The sequence below is a fragment of the Oryzias latipes genome, chromosome 15 (genome assembly GCF_002234675.1).
Source record: "Oryzias latipes chromosome 15, ASM223467v1".
NCBI lineage: Eukaryota > Metazoa > Chordata > Actinopteri > Beloniformes > Adrianichthyidae > Oryzias > Oryzias latipes.
This window is the reverse complement of record NC_019873.2, coordinates 10313616-10326229: the sequence shown is the minus strand read 5'-3', so window position 1 is coordinate 10326229 and position 12614 is coordinate 10313616. Positions and strand designations below refer to the sequence as shown.

Genomic DNA, 12614 nt, shown 5'->3' with positions numbered 1-12614 from the left:
AGAGAAAATTCCAGTAATGGAAAATCCTTGATTATTTCTAATTATTTTTTTTATTTATTTTTTGCTTACTTTAATTTTTTTAAAAAGATTAATAAGACATTCCAAAAAAATATTAGAAAACAGGCAGTTTTATCTTAAAATGAATGTACACCAAAGAAAAAAACTTAAAATCATTTAATGTATTCAACGATTGTGAAAAACCATTTACATCACAATTAGCAGGCGCTGTGGCTTAGTTGGTTAAAGCGCCTCTCTAGTAAACAGGAGATCCTGGGTCCAAATCCCAGCAGTGCCTCTTAAGAAAAGTATAACATTTGCACCAGTATGTTGGTTCATATCAAAGTGTGATAAAAACATCATCCTGGTAGAGAAAATTCCAATAATGGAAAATCATTGATTATTTTATTTTTATTTTTTGCTTACTTTAATTTTTTCAAAAAGATTAATAAGACATTCCAAAAAACAATAGAAAACAGGCAGATTTGCCTTAAAATGAACGTATACCACAGAAATTTTTTTAAAATCATTTGATGCATTCAACGATTTTGAAAAACCATTTACATCACAATTATCAGGCGCTGTGGCTTAGTTGGTTAAAGCGCCTGTCTAGTAAACAGGAGATCCTGGGTCCAAATCCCAGCAGAGCCTCTTAAAAAAAGTATCACAAATGCACCAGTATGTTGGTCAATATCAAAGTCTGATAAAAACATCATCATGCTAGAGAAAATTCCAATAATGGAAAATCCTTGATTATTTCTAATTATTTTTTTTATTTATTTTTTGCTTACTTTAATTTTTTTTAAAAGATTAATAAGACATTCCAAAAAAATATTAGAAAACAGGCAGTTTCACAGGGTGTGATGCTGTAGTATCGCGAGACCCAGCGAGACGAGTGTGGTGAGTCGACTTGGCGGCGCGTAAGCATTTGAACAAACATTTTCGATCTTGTTTCATTTTTCCGCCATATTAAAATATTTCCTGCTAACTAACATAACCTGTTAAGAGTATTAAGCTTCTGTCAGCCTGGAGGACCTGGAGAAATTCATTGACGAGTGTTTTAATACCTGCAACATGGTGAAGCCCAGAACCGCCACCACCACCCCCTCCGCCAAGCGTGAACGGCCTGAGGACTCTCCCGGGGCTGTGTCCTCTCCAGGCAGCGGAATCAGCGATATCTTGGATTCGATTGATAAAAAGCTCTCCAGCTTTGATGGCCGCCTCAATCTGCTGGAGATCCTCCATAGAGAATTTCAAGGTCTGCGGGAGTCTCTGGAATTCAGCCAGCAGCAGGTGCGGGAGCTCGCAGCGGAGAACCAGGCCCTCAGAGAGACCGTGAAGACCCTGGGCAATGACACCGCCCGTCTCTCCGAGGAGAACCGATCCATCAAGGAAACCCTCCTGGATCTTCAGTCGAGGAGCATGAGGGACAATCTAGTGGTCGCGGGGGTTCCAGAGGAGGCAGGAGAAGACCCCGAGGCCACCGTGAGATCCTTTTTACAGGTCCACCTGAAGCTCCCCAAGGAGGAGGTGCAGAAGATCTCTTTCCACAGGGTTCACCGCCTCGGAGGAAGAAGGTCCGACCACCAGCGCCCGCGTCCTACTGTTGCTAAATTCGAACATTTCAAACAGAAGGAGTTGGTGAAGGGCCGCGGACGGGAACTCAAAGGCACGCATTATAGCGTTAATGACCAGTTCCCGGCAGAAATCCTCCGTAGAAGGAAGATCCTGTTCCCGCTGAGGAGGAAGCATCTTGCTGCTGGTTCGAGAGCGGTTGTGGCCGTTGACAAACTTTACGTGGACGGCCGGCTGTTCCGGGACCCGGAGATCACCCCCTGGCTGTGCTGAAGGCTTTCAGATCCGCGCTGAGAACATCTGCGCTGCCCAGAAGAAACCCGCTAAACTTACTTCAATGTATGGAAAACCGGATCAACAATAATCCACACCTCGATCTCAGGAAAACAGTCTTTTTTTTTTCTTCGTCACCTCAGTCCCACTGATGTTTCTATTGTTGTTTTGTTGTTGTTTTCGTTTTCCCTTCTATCTCTTTTTTTCTTTCCTTTACTCCCCCCCCCCCCTCTCCCCCCTCATTATATGTAAATCACCTGGAAGCAACTCATCCTCGGTAAGTATTTATTTATGCACGGAGCGGGCGAGCGCACACACAAGCGCACACAGGGGCGTGCACATGCGATCCCGCACACACACGCCGACATACTGCAATCACCTCACACAGCCTGTGTGAGGTGATTGCAGTATGTCGGACGCGACATACTGCGTCATAGGACGCACGCGACACGCAGCTCACATAGCCAGAAAACGTTCACGCGCACAGCGCTTCTCAATGCGGGCACGCGCACACGGACTGGTACACAAGCACTACTTAGCTTTACACCTTTTCAGTCAGAGCAGTTATGAACAGTCTTAACATCGTTAGCTGGAATGTGCGTGGACTTGGCTCTGAGCCAAAGAGACTGAAAGTGTTAAATCACCTGGATGGTCTAAAAGCAGATATAGCTCTACTGCAGGAGACCCATTTATCAAATTCTTTGAATCACCTTATGTGCTGCTTACAATTTCCAGTTATATACTCTGCCAGTTACAACTCCAAACAACGAGGAGTTGCTGTTTTAATTAATAAAAATCTTAATTTTACTCATAAGGATACAGTTACTGACCCAGAAGGCAGATTTGTAATCATTAATATGATGTTCGTCAACTCGTAGTCGAGTATGACCAAAGCAATACTAATAGTACATTGTCTAAGGGGCGGAGGGATGTGTCCGCATATGGCTAATAAGGCCAATACGGGCAAGAAAACCCCTTCCACAGGTTGAACACCAGTGAGAGGGTGTCGTGTTGGTAGGTAGGTCAGCTAGAGCCTTACGTTTTTGGCGTTTTTCCTTGGCTGCGTTGGAACGTTTATTTTCTGAGTAGATGGCACCTTTATGAATCAAGTTACGCCAAGTCGGTCTGTCAGATGCTGCGGTTTCCCACGTGGAAACGTCGATATTGAAATCTTTCAGATGTGATTTGATGCAGTCTTTGTAGCGTTTGCGCTGGCCTCCAACTTTCCTGCTACCATGGCTGAGTTCACCATACAGCAGCTGTTTGGGTATCCTGGAGTCTGACATACGGCAGACGTGTCCTGCCCATCGTGTCTGAGCTTTGCGCATGGTGGTAATGACGCTAAGGAGGTCTGCTCTCTCCAGGACCTCAGTGTTTGTGATTCGATCATGCCAGCGAATATTAAGGATGTTTCGGAGACAGCGGAGATGGAACTGCTGGAGAAGTTTCTCATGTCTTCTGTAGGTGGTCCAGGTTTCGCAGCCGTAAAGAAGTGTTGTTAAGACGACTGCTCTGTACACTTTGATCTTGGTGTTTTGTAAGATGCCTCTACGTTCCCAGACTGACTTCCTCAGTCTCCCAAAGGCACTGCTTGCCTTCGCGATGCGGTTGTTGACTTCTGCATCGATGTTGGCGTTGCGGGAGAGAGTGCTGCCGAGGTAAGTAAAGTTTTCTACATCTTGAAGTCGCTGCCCCTTGACTGTGATGTTTGGTTCCTGATATGGTTTTCCTGGGGCGGGCTGATACATCACTTCAGTCTTCTTGATATTGATGGTGAGGCCAAAGTTGTCGCAGGCAGATGAGAAAGCGTCCATTTCCTGTTGCATGTCTTGCTCATTGATGGCATTGAGGGCACAGTCATCAGCAAAGAGCAGGTCACGAATCACAGTTTCTTTTACTCTAGTGACGGCCTTCAGACGTCGGAGGTTGAACAGCCTATATTAATGATTTGTAATCATTAATATATCCATTCAGAATAAGGACTTTTGTATAGTGAGTGTATATGGCCCTAATGTTGACGACTCTTCCTTCTTTCACAGATTCTTCACCTCACTCTCAGTTCACTCTGACTCCACAATCATTATAGGAGGAGACTTCAACCTTGTTTTGGACCCTGAACTTGACAGACTCAGCACAGCAGCAAATCAGCGTACATGGCGATCTGCAAGTATTCTAAAGCAGTACATGAGTGATTTGGGTCTCTGCGACGCGTGGCGCTCATGTCACCCAAGCACTAAAGGGTTCACCTTTTTTTCTCCAGTTCACCATTCACACTCCCGTTTAGACTATTTATTAATCAGTAACTCTCTTTTAAAAAATATTCAAAGCTCCAATATCCATCCAATTATTATCAGTGATCATGCACCAGTCTCTGTAAACATTTCTAGGGAAAAATCCACACCCTCTGGTACAACCTGGAGGTTTAATACGCCTCTGTTAAAGGACCAGGAATTTCTTGAATTCTTTAAAAAAGAGTGGGCAACCTTCTTAGACTTCAACAATACTCCAGACATCCCACCGTGCGTTCTTTGGGAAGCAGCGAAGGCAGTCATGAGAGGGAAAATCATTTCTTATTCAACGCACAAAAAACGCAAAGAGAAAGCAGATTTATTAGAATTAGAAAATAAAATCAAAACCCTGGAGACTGCTTGTGCTGCTTCTGCACAGGAACGCATTCTGGGAGATCTGAAAAATTTAAAGCTGCAGTTAAATGACATCATTAATAAACAAACACAATTTCAAATACAAAGGCTACGACTTGAAAGATTTGAAAAAAAAAATTGAATGAAATTTCTGGCTAATCAGCTTAAAATTAACAGAGAAAAATCATCAATCACCTCTATTATGGACCAAACAGGAAATGTCACCCATGACCCGGTCAAAATTAATAACGCATTTGAAAACTTTTATAAAAACCTGTACACACCGCTGATCAATCCGTCAGAGCAAAGTATTGACTCATTTCTTAATAATGTAAACCTACCCAGGCTAAATGAGGATCAAATCACAAACTTAGATTCTCCGCTCTCGCTGTCTGAACTTCATGAAGCTCTGTTACTTATGCCCAATGGTAAAGCACCAGGGCCTGACGGCTTTCCTGCTGAGTTTTATAAAGAATTCTGGGAACAACTGGCACCAACATTTTATAAAACTGTCACATCTATTAATGAGAGCCAATCAATGCCACCTAACATGAACTCAGCCAACATAATTCTTCTTCTAAAACCAGACAAAGATCCCACTAGTCCTTCAAGCTATCGCCCTATTTCTCTAATCAATGCAGATGTAAAAATTATCTGCAAAGCACTAGCACAGAGAATAGAAAAAATCACTCCTCACATAATTCACTTCGACCAGACTGGATTCATCAAAGGCAGACACTCGGATGATAATGTCCGTAGACTAGTTAATATAATAGACTTTGCCACCATTGAAAACCAGGAAATGACGGTACTATCGCTGGATGCTGAAAAAGCCTTTGACAGAGTTAATTGGAAGTTCCTTATTGCTGCCCTCCATAAGTTTGGTTTTGGAGAAGCATTCATCAATTGGATCAAAATATTATATCACAACCCCAATGCATCAGTTAGAACTAATAAACAGACTTCAAACAGGTTTTTTCTTGGAAGAGGAACCAGACAGGGCTGCCCACTCTCTCCTTCTCTTTTTGCTATATTCATTGAGCCTTTAGCTGCAGCAATAAGACAGAATGAGAGCATTATAGGAATAAAAACCAAACACAGCCATCATAAAATTAGTCTTTATGCGGATGACATATTACTGTTTTTAAGGAATTTACATTCTGTAAATGAAACAGCAATGATCATAAATGAATTCTCCTCCATATCAGACTATTCCATTAACTGGAATAAGTCTGTTTTATTACCACTCAACAGGAATATGGAACAAAGACTCACAATTCCAGTTAAAACAGGAAATATCAAATATCTGGGTATCTACTTTTCCCCCAAACTATCAGAACTGGTGCAGCTAAACTAAACTTCCCAGCTTGGCAAGCAGGGGGCATAAAACAACTAGAGCACGTAATTATTGATAGAAGATTCATAACTCCCCAGGAACTTCAAGACAAACATGGAATAAATAACTTCTTGGAATATCAGCAACTTAAATCAAGTATTACTAAAAAGTATAAAATTAAAGACGACGATTTAAAGCTACCAGATGTAGTTACCACTCTGATTAATTTTTCAATGAATAGAACTCTCTCCAAAATATACAAACTTTTATGTAATTTAGATAACAATATTGCCCTTCCAACAAAAAAATGGGATGCAGATTTGAGCATCAGCACAGATGAAAGCTTCTGGTCAGAACTCTGTCTAAACACCTTTAAACTGACAAAAAGTCCAAATCTGCAGCTAATCCATCTCAAAACTCTTCACAGAATTTACTACACTGGACAGAGGATGTTCAAGATGGGTCTCAGTAACTCAGACATTTGCGAGCACTGTGATAATAATCTACCCGACAGCTACATGCACGCACTGTGGTTCTGCACTCCTGTCCAGGCTCTCTGGCAGCAGGTATGTGCCGATTTATCAGTCTGGCTTAAGGTTTCAATCACTGCCTCACCGTCACTTTGTGTGCTTGGTGACATGAGTGCCATTGATATAGAAGAAGGATTAGCATCTATCATTTTCATAACTCTTTGTATTGCCAAAAAAACTATTTTAATAAATTGGAAAAACAAGAAAAATATAAACATAAGTCAACACAGAAATCTGCTGTTTGATCATATCAGCTTGGAAAAAATGTCAGCCCAAAGCTCAAGTAACTTTGAAAGAATTCAGTCTCTCTGGTCTCCTGTGGTTGACTCCATGACTTAGGGGGTGAAGGGCTTGGTCGTCGCTGCTCCTTGCCCTTCTGCCGTGGTTTGGGGTGGGGGTCGGGGCTTCCGGTGCCTGGCGGGGGCGGTGGGGGGCTCCGTTGGTCGGGGGGTCGGGTCCGGTGCCTGGGTGGGGCGGGCTGGGGCGCTGCGTGGTCCTCTGGGCTTGGGTGTGGGGGTGCGTGGTGGGGGGGTGGGGTGGTGGTCTGGCTTGGCTTGGGGGGGTGGTCCCTTTGCCTGTGCTGGGGGGGGGTGGCGGGGGGCCCTGCTCGGGTGGGGGGGGCCCAGCGGCGCCGGATGGGCTGCCCATCTGCACCTGGGGCCCTTCCCTGGCTCTGGGACGGGACGGGACAACCCTCTCAGGGCCCCCGGTCGCTCTGGGTGTCACCCGCTTCGGCTGCGGGGTCTGGGGTGGGGTGGGGTGGGGGGCTTGTCGGCCCTGTCCTGTGGGGGGGCGTTCTGGGGGGGAGGGGGGGCCCATTATTAGTACGGGTCGGGGGGGCTAACGGGTCGGGGTCTCCGCTGAGGCAATCAGTGGTTGCCTCGGCCGGTTGGCCTCCTCGGTCCCGTCGAGGCCTGACCAGAGCTCTTCTAGGGCCGGCGTCTGGGGGTGGGGGCCTGGGCTTGCTCCGGGGGGGGGGGCGACGCTTTCTGGCTCCTCTCTCTCTGTGTGGGGTGGGTGGTGCCGGGCCTGGGGTGTCGGCGCCTCCGGGGGTGGGCCCCTGGGCTGGGTGGCCCTGGCCCCTTTGCTGGGGGTGGGATGGGGGACGGCTGTTTGACCACCGGGGGACAGTCTACCAGCTGTCCCCAACTTACCCCCTTCCTTATATAACCTCATATTAGGGTGAGGGGGTGGGGGGTCTAACCTGCGATGCGCCTTGGGGGGGGGCTACGTGGGAGTGGCCCCCCTCCTATGGTTGCCGTATGGAGTGGGCCCCCCCTCTTTCGGTTTTATTTGCACCTTAGACATGTAGGGTCCTTGGTAGGGGGGGTGCTTGGACATCACTGCAAGCAAGCAGCAGATGTCCTCCTGGCACCCTACCCGCCAATTTTAACCGCACCTTAGACATTTAGGGCCCCTTGGTGTGGAGGGTGAGGGGACATCACTGTGAGTAATCAGGAGATGTCCCCTTAGTGCCCTACTCGCCAATTTTAACTGCACCCCCCTTAGTACACACACCCCTCCCCCTTCAATATATACATTCAAACATAAACACACACACATGCACACAAACACCCTCTCAAGCACCCATACACGCACACACATTTTACAAGGAAGGTGGGACCTGGGTCCATCTGTCCCCTACCCCTTCCCTGGTGGGGGATGTGGGCCCCTTGGCGATGGCGGCCGTGTCCCTTGGGTGCCGGCTCCCTGGGCCCGGCGGTGCTCTCTCCGCGCGGTGGGGGGGTTCATATTACACCTGAGCCGGGGGTGTTCGTGTCCCTGGGGGGTGGGTCCTGGTCCTTGCCCCTGGGCGCTGGGCCCCGCCAAACTTCCAACATGGCCGAGCCTGGTCGGGCCATATTTATAACACCCCTTGTGGGCCGCCCTTTTTTCCCCGGGGTTCCCTCCTCCTGGGCGGGGCCGGCGGGCCCCTGCCTTGCTCCTACCTGGACCAACCGTGGGCCGGGTGGGTGGCTGCCTGGAGTGCGGAGCGGGTCTCCCTTGGGGGGTCCTGGCTCGTACCTGGGGTCGGGGCGGGGGGATGCCCGGAACTCCTGGGTGGTGGTGGGGTGCTCGTCTGGGGCTGTGGGCGTCCCTCTCCGGTGGGGCCCTGCGTTGGGCTCTTCCGGCGCGGCGGGGGGCTGCTTTCCTGGCTGGGCTGGGGCGGAGCTCTCTTTCCCTCTGCACCTCCCTGCTCTCTGGCTCTGGGGGCCTCGCGGCGGTCCTGCTGGCCCTGGCCTGGGTGGCGGTCTTGGTCGCCCGGGGGGCGGTTGTTCCCTGCCTGTTCCCGTGTGGCGTTGGGGGAATTCCGGCTGCCGCTGCTGCTGCGGCGGGGGTATGGGGGTGGGGGTGGCTGGGCGCTCCTCCTCCTTCTTTTCACATTCCACCATCCATTTTAGAAGAACATAAACACTCACCTGAGCACAGGTGTTAGCTCACCTTTGCACTAATAGTTTGCATGATTGAATGAATGAAAGATTTCACACTAGTTGGTTTAAAGGCATAGGTATGCGTTCGTGAACACTATCTGTTTTGTGTGCATGTTGACATGTGGACATTTTTGCGGCTAGCAGGTGTGTTGATAATATTTGAGTGTGTGTGAACAGGCCCCGCCCTTTTTGTACTACATTTGAACCGTACCGTAACGATAAACAACCAGTAAGCCTGTCTGCTCTATGCTGCTTCATGGTCTTACCCCCTTTCCCCTCCGATTATCACCCTCCTACCCCCCCCCTCTCTAACGTCCCTCTCTCTTCTTCCCCTCTTTCCTTTTCCGTCCGGTCCCAAAGATTTTCAAACATGATTGAAATTAATAAAGTTTGGCCTCAATTACAAAAGGGGTTTATTCAGACATACCTTTGGTTTGTCTGAAGATGAATAACCCCTCTTGTTAAAATAAAATATGTCCAACACAAGAGGCCCTCAGTTCTCATATGTTTGCCTAGCTGTTGGACAGGACAAGTTAAAAGGAAAAAAAAAAAAAAAAAAAAAGAAAACAGGCAGTTTTATCTTAAAATGAACGTACACCAAAGAAAAAAATTTAAAATCATTTGATGTATTCAACGATTGTGAAAAACCATTTACATCACAATTAGCAGGCGCTGTGGCTTAGTTGGTTAAAGCGCCTGTCTAGTAAACAGGAGATCCTGGGTCCAAATCCCAGCAGTGCCTCTTAAGAAAAGTATCACATATGCACCACTATGTTGGTCCATATCAAAGTCTGATAAAAACATCATCCTGGTAGAGAAAAATTCCAATAATGGAAAATCATTGATTCTTTTATTTTTATTTTTTGCTTACTTTAATTTTTTCAAAAAGATTAATAAGACATTCCAAAAAACAATAGAAAACAGTAGATTTGCCTTAAAATGAACGTATACCACAGAAATTTTTTTAAAATCATTTGATGTATTCAACGATTTTGAAAAACCATTTACATCACAGTTATCAGGCGCTGTGGCTTAGTTGGTTAAAGCGCCTGTCTAGTAAACAGGAGATCCTGGGTCCAAATCCCAGCAGAGCCTCTTAAAAAAAGTATCACAAATGCACCAGTATGTTGGACCATATCAAAGACTGATAAAAACATCATCCTGGTAGAGAAAATTCCAATAATGGAAAATCCTTTATTATTTCTAATTATTTTTTTTATTTATTTTTTGCTTACTTTAATTTTTTTAAAAAGATTAATAAGACATTCCAAAAAAATATTAGAAAACAGGCAGTTTTATCTTAAAATGAACGTACACCAAAGAAAAAAACTTAAAATCATTTAATGTATTCAACGATTGTGAAAAACCATTTACATCACAATTAGCGGGCGCTGTGGCTTAGTTGGTTAAAGCACCTGTCTAGTAAACAGGAGATCCTGGGTCCAAATCCCAGCAGTGCCTCTTAAGAAAAGTATCACATATGTACCAGCATATAGGACAATATTGAAGTCTGATAAGAACATTATTCTGGTAGAGAAAATTCCAATAATGGAAAATCATTGATTATTTCTTTTTTTTTTTTTTTTTGCTTACTTTTTTTTTCTAAAAGATTAATAAGACATTCCAAAAAAACATTAGAAACCAGGCAGATTTACCTGAAAAAGAACCTATACCAAAGAAAAAAAATTAAAATCATTTGATGTCTTCAACGATTGTGAAAAACCATTTACATCATAATTAGCAGGCGCTGTGGCTTAGTTGGTTAAAGCGCCTGTCTAGTAAACAGGAGATCCTGGGTCCAAATCCCAGCAGTGCCTCTTAAGAAAAGTATCACATATGTACCAGCATATAGGACAATATTGAAGTCTGATAAGAACATTATTCTGGTAGAGAAAATTCCAATAATGGAAAATCATTGATTATTTCTTTTTTTTTTTTTTTTGCTTACTTTTTTTTTCTAAAAGATTAATAAGACATTCCAAAAAAACATTAGAAACCAGGCAGATTTACCTGAAAAAGAACCTATACCAAAGAAAAAAAATTAAAATCATTTGATGTCTTCAACGATTGTGAAAAACCATTTACATCATAATTAGCAGGCGCTGTGGCTTAGTTGGTTAAAGCGCCTGTCTAGTAAACAGGAGATCCTGGGTCCAAATCCCAGCAGTGCCTCTTAAGAAAAGTATCACATATGCACCACTATGTTGGTCCATATCAAAGTCTGATAAAAACATCATCCTGGTAGAGAAAAATTCCAATAACAGAAAATCATTGATAACTTTATTTTTATTTTTTGCTTACTTTAATTTTTTCAACAATATTAATAAGACATTCCAAAAAACATTAGAAAACAGGCAGATTTGCCTTAAAATGAACCTATACCAAAGATAAAAAATTTAAAATCATTTGATGTATTCAACGATTGTGAAAAACCATTTACATCATAATTAGCAGGCGCTGTGGCTTAGTTGGTTAAAGCGCCTGTCTCGTACACAGGAGATCCTGGGTCCAAATCCCAGCAGTGCCTCATAAAAAAAGTGTCACATATATACCAGCACATCAGTCAATATTGAAGTCTGATAAGAACATTATCCTGGTAGAGAAAATTCCAATAATGGAAAATCAATGATTCTTTCTTTTTTTTTTTTTTTTGCTTACTTTAATTAAAAAAAAAAAGATTAATAAGACATTCCAAAAAACATTAGAAAACAGGCAGATTTGCCTTAAAATGAACGTATACCACAGAAATTTTTTTAAAATCATTTGATGTATTCAACGATTTTGAAAAACCATTTACATCACAATTATCAAGTGCTGTGGCTTAGTTGGTTAAAGCGCCTGTCTCGTAAACAGGAGATCTTGGGTCCAAATCCCAGCAGAGCCTCTTAAAATAAGTATCACATATGCACCAGTATGTTGGTTCATATCAAAGTGTGATAAAAACATCATCCTGGTAGAGAAAATTCCAATAATAGAAAATCATTGATTATTTTATTTTTATTTTTTGCTTACTTTAATTTTTTCAAAAAGATTAATAAGACATTCCAAAAAACAATAGAAAACAGGCAGATTTGCCTTAAAATGAACGTATACCACAGAAATTTTTTTAAAATCATTTGATGTATTCAACGATTTTGAAAAACCATTTACATCACAATTATCAAGTGCTGTGGCTTAGTTGGTTAAAGCGCCTGTCTCGTAAACAGGAGATCTTGGGTCCAAATCCCAGCAGAGCCTCTTAAAATAAGTATCACAAATGCACCAGTATGTTGGTCCATATCAAAGTCTGATAAAAACATTATCCTCGTAGAGAAAATTCCAATAATGGAAAATCCTTGATTATTTCTAATTATTTTTTTTATTTATTTTTTCCTTACTTTAATTTTTTTAAAAAGATTAATAAAACATTCCAAAAAAATATTAGAAAACAGGCAGATTTACCTTAAAATATACGTATACCAAAGAAAAAAACTTAAAATCATTTGATGTATTCAACGATTGTGAAAAACCATTTACATCACAATTAGCAGGCGCTGTGGCTTAGTTGGTTAAAGCGCCTGTCTAGTAAACAGGAGATCCTGGTTCCAAATCCCAGCAGTGCCTCTTAAGAAAAGTATCACATATGCACCAGTATGTTGGTCCATATCAAAGTCTGATAAAAACATCATCCTGTTAGAGAAAATTCCAGTAATGGAAAATCAATGATTATTTCTTATTTTTATTTTTTTTGCTTACTTTAATTTTTTCAAAAAGATTAATAACACATTCCAAAAAACAATAGAAAACAGGCAGATTTGCCTTAAAATGAACCTATACCAAAGAAAATTTT

General features: G+C 43.3%; 4 non-coding genes across 4 annotated transcripts; all 4 read left to right on the top strand.

The window, feature by feature from the left end:
• Positions 1-9453: 9453 nt before the first annotated feature.
• On the top strand, positions 9454-9527 carry trnat-agu. The gene has a single exon. It is a non-coding gene; the product is annotated as a tRNA-Thr (tRNA).
• A 1001-nt stretch (positions 9528-10528) lies between these two features.
• Positions 10529-10602, top strand: trnat-agu. Its single transcript has one exon. It is a non-coding gene; the product is annotated as a tRNA-Thr (tRNA).
• Positions 10603-10883: 281 nt separating this feature from the next.
• Positions 10884-10957, top strand: trnat-agu. The gene has a single exon. It is a non-coding gene; the product is annotated as a tRNA-Thr (tRNA).
• Positions 10958-11238: 281 nt separating this feature from the next.
• Positions 11239-11312, top strand: trnat-cgu. Its single transcript has one exon. It is a non-coding gene; the product is annotated as a tRNA-Thr (tRNA).
• The last annotated feature ends 1302 nt before the right edge of the window (positions 11313-12614 follow it).